Source organism: Stegodyphus dumicola, chromosome 6, assembly GCF_044657685.1.
Source record: "Stegodyphus dumicola isolate Sdum_Otavi_A_Nest chromosome 6, ASM4465768v1".
Classification (NCBI taxonomy): domain Eukaryota; kingdom Metazoa; phylum Arthropoda; class Arachnida; order Araneae; family Eresidae; genus Stegodyphus; species Stegodyphus dumicola.
In genome coordinates this window covers 26,813,093-26,819,895 of record NC_140773.1, presented here as the reverse complement: position 1 = coordinate 26,819,895, position 6,803 = coordinate 26,813,093, and the positions used below count along the sequence as shown (strand labels likewise).

Genomic DNA, 6,803 nt, shown 5'->3' with positions numbered 1-6,803 from the left:
AGTGTGGATATATATATAAATATATTTATATACGTTTGCTGCGGCCGATTGCAACCAAAATACGAGGTGCACATCTACATGTTATAGCAGTCCTATATACAAAATTTCAACGTTTTGAGGCTATTCGTTTTTGAGTTATGGGAGATACGTACGTACGTACAGACGTTCGTACAGACGCCACGAAAAATTTCTCTTCAGAATTCATTTTAAAGCAGTTTTATAATTTTTTTGGAGGAAAAGCGTCTTTTATTCTGTTCTTACGTACAGATATCACGCAAAACCATCGTTGAATTGCATTCGATAGCGGTCAAAATGGATATTTTCTTTGAAATACGCTGCCTGAAATTTTTCGCGATTACAATGCTTCCTTTTTACTTCGTACAAGGAAGTAAAAACCACTTTTCTACTACTAAAAACATAAAAAAGATAATTGCGGCTATTGCAAGATCAATAGTTGGGGCTTCTAAATACTCCAGAAATTTGTCTTGCGGCCCTTTGGCTGCCTATTCTAAATTCTGAAAAAAAAAAAAAAAAAAAAAAAAACATCGTGGGCGTTCAGAAGACAGCTATTAGCGGCTTCAATAAAAGAAAGAGATCCCCATGATTCACAAAATAGTTTTCAAGGATACTTTGAGAGTTTGATTGCTAGCGGCTGCTTTGTGAGCTAGAAGGAAAACATGCTTTAGAAGTAATTACTTCCTCGGGCTATAAATATGCGTACGGTTCGTAATGGATTGAATGCACGCAGAATGGATGATAGCTTCCCAAATTTATTTTTTCCAAAAGAAAGACTTTAGAGTTTTGAAACTTTCCATAAAAGTACTGGCACATTTTTTTTCTCAGTGTCATAATAAGAGCATAATCAGTAGTTACACTTCAAACTACTACGAGCGTTAAACACAAAGCAATACAAAGTGCATCTGAAAGGCGAAGCTTACACGGAGATTACGGAGATTTAACTCTGAACTAAAAAACTGAGAAGCTCATACGGAGTTCTGACTCTTAATTAAAAAAACGGAACTGATGCTGATGCCGTCTCAAATTCCAATGCTAGTTCCGGCCGTCGAGAAATCTCTAGTACGTTTCGTTTCTAGAAATTATTGGAATGCATATACGGTTAAAATTACATATAAAGGCGGGATACAATTACAGTTACATACAGGGATCAATTGCGTCTCTGTACGTACAGACGTATGTATGTATCTGGCATAACTCAAAAAACGAGTAACTACTCTTTTTGGTTGCATGTACCCACTTCGTTCCTCAGCTCAGTGAGTTCTCTTTTTCCCCTTATATATTGGTAAATTGTGCATTTTTTGCTTTTAAAATGATTGAAATATGTCGTTCTTATCTTCCGGTTAAGGATTTGCCTTTAGTTAATCTGCATGCAATAGTTTCAGAATTATCGACAATTTAAAAGTTGTCTAAGTGCGGCTACGTCTAATTTTTGTTTAATTGACCACTTATTGCTATTCTTTGTATATAATTTCATTGTCTTTAAAATGTTTTTGATTGTTTGCGAACATAATTTATGTTTTTTAAGTTGTTAAAAAATTTTTTTAGTCATTTCTAAATTCCGATTTTGTTTCTGTAGATTATTTTGTTTAGTAGTTATTACAGGAAATTTTTTCGCCCTAAACTTTAATTGCTTTAGTCTTGTATTATTGTTTTTGCTAGATGTTACTTGTGTGATCTGGAACTGCAGTATCAAATGTACTTTAAAGCATTAGCAAAATTTTTACTATCCTCTCCTGTGCTAATATAATGTCATTTTATGTGGCAAAATGTGCTAATATATATATATATATATATATAATGTCATTTTATGTAGCAACATTATGAAGTTTATTAATTATGAAATTATAAGAAAAATTATGATCAGACTAACTATTTAAATGAATTGTACAATATAGTATTTATTATAAAACAAAAATGTATACAGTATTTTCTCCCTCCTTTTCGCATGCCTTCGTGGTGTAACTGCAAGCACGGGAGGTCCAGAGTTCGAATCCCGGCAACAGCATTACGGAGTTCTTCAATTTTATGATATCGAAGACATTCTAATGACTCTACAAAGTGGCGTCCGAAAGGTAGTGTACAATAATTCGTCATTACCAGACTATTGGGTCCCCTAATCACCAGTTGCCCCTTAAAAGGGGGAGTATATAAGGTATTTTCTCTCACCTTTCCGCGTGCCTTCGTAGCGTAACTTCGAAAATTTATAAAAGATCCTCGAATGGTTTAGATAAAGGACGCTGTTAATATGTCGATGTAAGCTTTATTTTTAATACATTTTCAAATCCTTCATAGAAATTGTTAAATGTATTACAATTTTGAATTTAATGAAAGGGTTATAAGGTATTTCTTCCGCCTTCCTAGCGTGCCTTCGTCGTGTAGTGGTTCTGCACGCTGGGCCGGAATTCCAGAGGTCCGTGGTTCGATTCCCGGCGAAGGCGTTGCTAATTTTTCATCTTTCTCGCTTTTCCAATTAATCTAATGTCTCTACAGGGTGTTAGACATTTATGCTATATATAATACATGCTTTTTACTCAATATTATGTATACGCATTATATTATAATTGTTAATAAATTTATTATTATTAGTTTATTATTATTATTAGTTATTTTAATACGCTATATTATTTTGAAAGCTGCTCAGAAGTAAAAAATATTACAGGAGCACTAATAAACTTTCGAAATAAAATAATTAGTGCTAATTATTTTCCCCGGTTCAAATTTTGTTTCTAATCTTGATTATTATTGATATCTTGTAAGCTAACCATAAAATGGATTTAGTACTGTCCGTACCTGGTACTGAACGGAGGAACATTTATTATTGATCTATTTTTTATTATCCATCATAATGACCCTCCTGAGACTGAATGATAATTGATGCCCTATTGAAAAGCCTTAGAAAACAGTTTCTTGTTATCCTTGTCTACAGTTTAGTTTCATCAAATGTGCCAGAAGTAAACAAATTTTTGATTTTTTAACAGTTCCGTTGCATTCTTGTGGGGGCAAATTATTGCGCGTGTTTCAGAAAACCTAAAAGGAAAATACATTTAATGTATATGCATCTATTGGTTTTTAGATGAGATGATATGCAATCCTATTAAATCTGCATAAAATTGCTATCATTGTAACATGCATACCTTTCTGAGAAATACGGATAAAAGAAGTTAAGGAAATTTTCTCGGAAAGAAAATTATATGAAAGTATTGATACAATTTCGAAATATACTATGCTTGATTAAATTATTATTGTTACGATAGCCATAAATTGAGAAATAACATTGTTAAAATATGCAAAAATAATTCATACAAGAAGTATTAAAAGTGCAGTAGAAGAAATAAAGAATTGTCGAAAGAAAAATTATTTTCACGTGCATTCATTGTTTTCATACACACAATACATTATCGTATCTTTCTTTGATATCTTGAAGATTTTTTTGTTATGTAACCGTTATTAAAGAAAAAAACTTAATGAAAGTAATGTAATCTCGGCTAAAAGCATTAGGCGCCCTAGGACAATGCATTTATTCTGAAAGAGTTTTCAAGTAAACGCAAAGCTAGCTTGTTATTGAATGTTAACAATATTTATTTAGTACTTTAACGTTTGATGAGTATACAGTTAGATCTAATTAAAGCTGAAATTCATTTCGGCGTGCTAACTAGTAGCGTTTGACACTTTTCTCACACTTTTATCACTAGTCCAAGATCCACCTAACTAGTCCAAGATTAGTTTTAAGAAACCTTTACAAGCACTGAAGTATTGTCGTATCTTATCACTTTAAATAGTTCCATACCCACCAGCGGCCAAGCGGTAAAAATCGCTGAACACTAGTAGTTCTGACCTGAGTTTGATTCCAGGTGAATGGCCTGGCTGCATGGGCGCTTTCGTGGTTTTCCCGTGTGTAACCAAGGGAGACTTGTGTTAAGGGAAGGGAGCCTTCGTGGAAGACTTTCTAAGGGCTCATATATGCATATGAGCCCTTAGAAAGTTTTCCACGAAGGCTCCCTTCCCTTAAGCAGATACCCCTAGCGTGTTTTGCTATAATATACTAAACCAACCTAAATAGTTCTACGGGTGCTGTTCTAAGTTTAGATTTGAGAACTGCGGAGCCAATTTAAGATACTAACGTTATTATCAGATGATAATCGACTGGATTGGAGCAACTCGTTTGTGGCTTGGTGCGTTATCTTATTGAAATTTGATGTTACAGATGCACAATTAAATTTTTTGAATATTCTGATCCCATTCTAATGCTATTAGAAGGGCATCAAAATATTTTTGAAATTTCAAGACTTTCACAAATCAGCATCTTTCTTTTTTTCCTTTTATTTCTTCTTCTTCTCCCCCGCCCTAGCATTGGCCGTCATGCAGCGCTAAATCATCGTTATGCTTTTTCCTCCGTGTATTGTAAGGGGAAGGGGCATAAGTTCTGAGTTGTTTTCTTCCTCTATCATCTCCTTATCATCTCCAATGCAATGTAATAAAAAAAAAAAAAAAAAAAAAAAAAAAAAAAAAAAAAAAACCTAGAAGATAGGGCTAAACTGACAGAAAGCATAAAAACTCTTTGAACATGTTTGAAACATTATTATTTCCATGAGAAACAAAAACAAAATTTATTTTGTCGGCGAAAAAGAATTCTTTATCGACTTTTCCTAGAAATTTGCCCTGTTTTCTCCTGAAAACCTCATTTTTAGAGGATATGCTGTCTTGGTACTAACATGGCATCTAATATCTACCGACAACTCTGCAACCAGCTCCGTTTCCTATCGAGTTTCAAATCAGTGATTCTCGAGCTTCAAAGTTACTGATTTTCATCCAAGTTTTCTCCTGTTCCCACGTGAATCTGTTTTTCAAAAGTGTTTTAAAGTATACTGCAAAGATCATGAACTCTGAAATACTTAACATTATCAATTTGACAGTATCTTTGCTGAAGTATTTGAAATCATTGGTGAGCGCTAATTTTACTCATTTTAGCAAATTTTGAAAATTATAGTAAGAGTTGTAGCAATATTTTGAATACATTTTCGGTAAAATTAAGTTGTATCATTGCTGTTAGAAGCTTATTTTTCGAAATAAACAAGACTATTTTTTCTTAATTGTTTCTTTTCTCTTTCGCATATTGCAAAAAACTTCAGAATTTGTTACATAATCATTTTTTGTAACTTACGTCATGTTCGAAATGATAAAATATAAACCAAAAATATCTAAAATATTAAAGTGCCAAATCCATTTGTCCACTGCTTTATGTGTATACTTCTGGCAAAACATCATATTAACAAAAACTGTCGCACAGTTTGTGGTACGAACAGTATGTTCGTTTGCGCATACAGAAAATTACAAGTTGCGCAGTAATATGTGAAAGTTCTTAACATTGGTATTAGATATCTGTGGTCTGAATCAAAACTGAACCGATTGATAAAGTTATCAATGAAATTATCGATGAAAACATAAGTATATGCATTTAACTGTCTAAGTAAATCTGAGAGACAGATTTACTTAATTCTGAATAAAGATTACATAGATTAACATATTACATAGATAACTTAGATTTACATTACCTAGATTACTCAGATTTACATTACTTAAATTACTTAGATTTACATTATTACATTAAGATTACTTAGATTTACATTATTACATTAAGATTACTTAGATTTACATAGTTCTGGACGAACAGTATATTAGATAACACCAGCTAAATCAATGATAGTGAATTAGCAGTAGGTGGAGCGCATACGACTTTGGGGGTCTTTTTGTAAGGCTAACATTTAAATTTACAAAATTTATTACTATTGATCACGGATTTCGCAATATATGCATTCATTTATTTGCTCTATTTTTTCATCGGCTAGCTTCAGGATATATCATCAGTATCACTAAAATCTAACTTTGACAAATTTATTCTTCACTTGAACGTCTACAGCATTCACATTAACTACTTATATTAAATTTAAGTCTTAAAATTTAAAAATTTGAGTATTTTCTTGAAAATTTGTTTTAACTGACATTTTGAATTTCTTTTTGTAATCTTGTGAGAGTTATGTTTAAGCAGCTGTTTTTCTAGGCTCATATCGCAATATTTGTTCAGCTAGAATTTTTTTGCCAATTTAGTGGCATGCGGTAAATACGGCATGCCGTTTAAAAGTAAGAGTTTGATATTAAATGTAGCCAAATGCTGCTTCACTGAGAGATAGTTCTGTTAATTCTAGGCTAGAGCTTAGTTAGCGCTTGTACGGCCCAAGTGCTTTGCGAATTTAAAGATAATATAGACGACAGGGTACTTAGGTTTGAACACAGAGCTTTGCTTGTGATAACCTGAAATCTCAGGTTATCACAAGCAATATATTACAATATATGTCTCAGGTACCAAGATCTGAGAAATATATAGTTAATACGACATATATTGTTATCTGAGACATATATTGTTAATCCGACAAGATATCGTCTTGCAATTTTTTTCCTTCTCCCAATGGCGTTCGTTTTCTAGCCGTTTATAGGCGTTTGCCACTACTAAAGCCGGAAGCGTGGTCTCTTTATTATGGAGGCACCTAATAGGTGGGCCACGTTGCCTGCTATGAAGGCAAGAACAAATTATAATTCATGCCTTCTCCTAGATTCGAACCAGGGTTCTTTGGTGCAGCCGTGTCAGGCTCCCTAATCACTTTCTCGTGTAGGAGGCACATCGTCTTAAAATTCCATCTGTATCGTCTTGAAATTTCATCTGCAAGCACCAGGAGGTGCTATTTGCATTCAATTTTATATTGTTCTCGTATTTGTAGTTAAATAAACTC

General features: G+C 33.1%; 1 non-coding gene across 1 annotated transcript; it reads left to right on the top strand.

Moving 5' to 3' along the window:
- The first annotated feature begins 2,382 nt into the window (after positions 1-2,382).
- On the top strand, positions 2,383-2,456 carry TRNAS-GGA (transfer RNA serine (anticodon GGA)). Its single transcript has one exon. It is a non-coding gene; the product is annotated as a tRNA-Ser (tRNA).
- The last annotated feature ends 4,347 nt before the right edge of the window (positions 2,457-6,803 follow it).